Raw genomic sequence first — 4,608 nt, 5'->3', positions numbered from 1 at the left:
TGTATTACTCAGCAGGAGAGTGAGTGTGTTATTGAACAGATGAACTGTCGTGTGTGTGTGTGTCTAACAGAGTTCACTGTAAAGCGTTCTCTACTGTGAAGATCAGCTCATTATGGTTGTTGTGCTGGAGTTTATTCTCAAGGAAGTGTCGTGTTTATTAATGTGTAAAACTACAGTAACGTCTTCAGCTCGTCGGCTCGAGATCTTTACGTCTGAACTGCTTATTTCTCTCAAGACTAGCAGTGAGTGTGTTATGAGCAGGAGGATAATAATCTCTCTCTCTTTAGTTATGAGCTCATATTCATCCGCACAGTCACACAGAGCCGGAGCACAACCGAACAGTGTTCTTCCACAGAAGGTGTGCAGGTGTTTTTAAGCACTAGTGTACCTTTAAATGATCTTTTGTTGTTCTCTGTATGTCTAGTGTATTACATTAATTTTATGTCTGATTTATAATCTAAGAAAGCTTTTGGTTGCTTCTGTAAAAATGTATTGATTGATATTACTAAAGGGTTCTGTAGAGGAATTGTTTCTATAATGTATTTTTTTCTATGTCACTACAAACATTCAGTTTCTCATTGTAAGGAAAGCACATAATAATAATGGTGCATAACCATCAGAACTGGGGCCAGTTTTATTGACAATAATATTAAACTCATATTCAATCATAAATTGGTGTCAAGCATTGGCAGATTTTTCCATCTTACATTTAGTAGAAAACTTACAGTGATGATTTATGGATGGTAATATATGCTCAATTACATGAGTACTTGTATTTATGTAAAGAGTTGTACATCATTTCTCCCATCATCACGATTGGCATTGACTTCAACATGACTCTCGAGTATAATGTCCTCTGATGAACAAACAGCCGTGATACTCGTCGGATTAATCAATCACAGCATCTGCACATTTAATTGTATTTAAAAGGGAATTGATTGAAATTTCAGTCATTTTGACAGTATTCTTGCTTTTCTATCCGGCTTTTTTTACAGTCCGAGAGTGAGATTCCGATCAGAAAGGACCTACTATCTCAGGCGAGCGGGTCGATCTTACACCCCCGCCCAGAGTTATGGAGACTGCCTCTGAGGGGGCTCAGCTCCTAGATTCCGGTCTGAGGACTGAGGTCGTTGAGACCATTCTCCAATCCAGAGCTCCCGCTACAAGGAAGTTATGTGCCGCGAGGTGGAAACTTTTCACCTCCTGGTGTGGAGAACGCCAACTGGACCCAGTTAGCTGCCCGGTTGGTACAGTGCTGGAGTTCCTGCAGGACCGTCTCTCCACGGGGTTATCCCACTCCACACTGAAGGTGTATGTTGTGAATTCCCTGCTGTGAGGAGGTCACGTCACAGCAAGCAGCTTCATGCAGAGACTGAGGGACTGTTTGCGCATGTGCAGTGTGTTCGGGAAAACTTATTATTGAGGAAAGATTATTTATTGAGGTCGTTATTATTTTGACGTTAATGTGTCAAACTACAGATCGGTAGTTGACAGGGTTTTCTCAGTTTAGCTTGGTCACGTGACCTACCCGTCGCGCGAAGCTGTGGTGTTGTTTAATGATCCTACACTGACCTCTAGTGGCGATTTGCAGTATTACACACTGTTTATATCTGTTGTAATGCATGCTATTTTATCATTATTTACCATTGATGCCACTGAACTTTAATTAGTATTAATATTGGTTTACTGTTGTTATTTCTGCAGGCATCACAAACCACACACATACACATATTACAGTGCCCTGTAGAGTTGTAAGAGACCAATAAATTCATCTAAAGGAAAGAAGTTTCTGCGTCTTCTCTGACCGGAGGATTAGGCCAGTATACAGCCAGCATTTCATCACCGCAGCTGTTCCGTTACAGTATAGAGCATCACAGTCCCGCCCACAGCCGGTGCCGGAAGTAAAAATTCAATACAATTTCTTCATTGACAGTTGGGGTATAAGCCATAAAAACGTAACCATACATGGTAGAATACATGGTAGAATAAAAGTTCATGGGGCACTAACCTTGTTTTGAGATAAATGCCTTTTATTCGCGATGTCTTGGATAAGTACTTCATTACCCACAATCCTGAACAATCCCACAATCCCACAGTGATGCATCTGATTGGTGGAAGTCATGTAAACCCCGCGAAAGTCCGTGAAAAAACAGAGCGTTGCCATGGAAGCAGGATTCTAACCGTAGAGACTGAACGGACTGTTTTCTTTAGCGGAAGCCATATAAATCGTTTTTAAATCAATAAATTCCTTTTTAAATTAATATTTTGTGTCAAATGATTGATTTATTTGGTAGGTAGCCATGTAATAAGCGGGATAATGTATAGTGAGTTGGTTGTTATCAGAGCCGGACAGTAACGGTACATTTACTTGAGTACAATTTTGAGGGATCTGTACTTTACTCAAGTATCATTTTTGGGGAGTACTCATGACTTTACTCAAGTACATTTGAGAGGCAAATATTGTACTCTTTACTCCACTACATTTCTATCCATAACCGTGAGTACTGAGTACCCGTTACTTCTAAAAAGGAAAAAAGAAAAATCTCGGAAACACTCAATGTGTTGTTTCCCTCTCAAACGTGACTGGATTGTGCAGGCGCCACTGATTGGGACAGCCTATCAGCAATCAGCTTTCAGGTTCAGAGGTGTGTCAGAACATTGCTATATTGCCTTCTTTGCTGGTTTAGGTTTATCGATTTGATTGATGAAAAAACAGAGAAACTCACACACAATTGTCAGCTGAATTTTCTTTTCTGATATTACGCATTAATGTAAGCTGAGCATTTGCTTTGATGTTCTTGAGTATGCGGTGTGTTAAACACAGTCAGGTTCAAATGTGGGTGCAAAAAATCCATTAAAACTCTAGCAGAGGTTTGTCAGAGCGTTGCCAATGTGCTATTGCCTTGTATTGCCTTTATTTAATGTTAAAGGGATAGTTCACCCAAAAATGAAAATTCTGTCATCATTTACTCACCCTCAAGTTGTTTTAAACCTGTATGAGTTTCTTTCTTCTGTTGAACATAAAATAAGATATTTTGAAGAATGTTTGTGACCAGACAGTTGATGGACCCCATTGACTTCCATAGGAAAAAAATATACTATGGAAGTCAATGGGGTCCATCAACTGTCTGGTCACAAACATTCTTCAAAATATCTTCTTTTGTGTTCAACAGAAGAAAGAAACTCATACAGGTTTGAAACAACTTGAGGGTGATTAAATGATGACAGAATTTTCATTTTTGGGTGAACTATCCCATTAAATAAAGCAACATGGTAAAAATATGAAAATGACTTGATTTTACTTTCAATTCCTTTTACATTCTCCAAGGTATTAACATTTTTCATAACTCCATGTAGGACGTTTCTGTACATAAATGTAAGCACTGTGGCAGTAGTAATGCAATATTTAGAAAATGTACTCTTGTACTCTTGATACTCAAGTACTTTTAAAAACAAGTTCTTCAGTACTTTTACTTGAGTAGACATCTGACTGTAGCACTTTTACTTGTACTTGAGTAAAATTTAGCAAGAGGTATCCGTACTTTTACTCAAGTAATGAAGCTGTCTGTCCGCCTCTGGTTGTTATAGCGAATACAACTCGCTACTGTAGCCTTCCTATGGTATGAGTCATATCAAGCATTTTATGATGCCACTGTCAAAACAATATTTAGCCTAGGCATAACTTTACCTCTTCATGCTTATATAACTTATATTAACTACACATTCACTATATAAAATTCACTCAAAAGGCTCTTTCGCAGGTTGTTGCTTCAGTCGACTTCAGTGAGGCGCGGTGGTGTATGGGTAGTTCCTTCGCTCGGAAATGAAAATATGTACACAGTCTTGTACCTTTGCCTTTTTTTGGATTTTCTCTTCGTTTTTTCACTCGAAATGATATGTTGTATGCTTATGAGTTCAGCCGTAGCTGGTTATCCTCAGACATGCTCTAAAACTCTTTAGATACGGATTTTTCAAAAAGTCAATGGAAGAAATGAATGGGAAATTTACTTCCGGCACCAAAGCTCTCTCGGGCTGTGGGCGGGACTGTGATGCTCTATACGTGGCGGCCCTGGCTGCTTACCACGCCCCTTCGAGTGGGGTTTCTCTTGGGAGACACCCACTTATCTCGCTTCCTTCGTGGCACGCTGAGGCTGAGGCCAGCAGTACGCACGAGGGTACCATCATGGGACTTGGCCTTCGTCTTAGAGGGTCTCTCCCTAGCTCGTTTCGAGCCCCTTGAAGAGGTTTTAACAGCAGATGGAGATTATGCTCGGTAGTCTACTGCTTTTCCTGCAGATCCTTGATATCAATGTTGAATTTTCTGTCGAATTTGAACCACTGAATTTGTGGAAGTGAATTTGTAAAGCGAAATAAAATGGACCGAAAATTGTCTGTTGAATATTATAGGTTATATTTTTAAACAGTTTTAATATTTTGGAAGTGAAATATGAAAGGTGAATATGGATTATTGCATTTGTATTAATGAAAATGTGTTTGAAATGTTTTGAATTGAAATATTCACAGCTTAAATATACAACCATGTTGAATTTCAGCCCATAAAAATGCAAGCCCTAAATATACAATACATTCAAATGCAAGCATGGTTAT

This window comes from Phoxinus phoxinus (genome assembly GCF_949152265.1).
Source record: "Phoxinus phoxinus genome assembly, chromosome: 12".
NCBI lineage: Eukaryota > Metazoa > Chordata > Actinopteri > Cypriniformes > Leuciscidae > Phoxinus > Phoxinus phoxinus.
The sequence above is the reverse complement of the archived record's forward strand: the minus strand, read 5'-3'. Positions refer to the sequence as shown.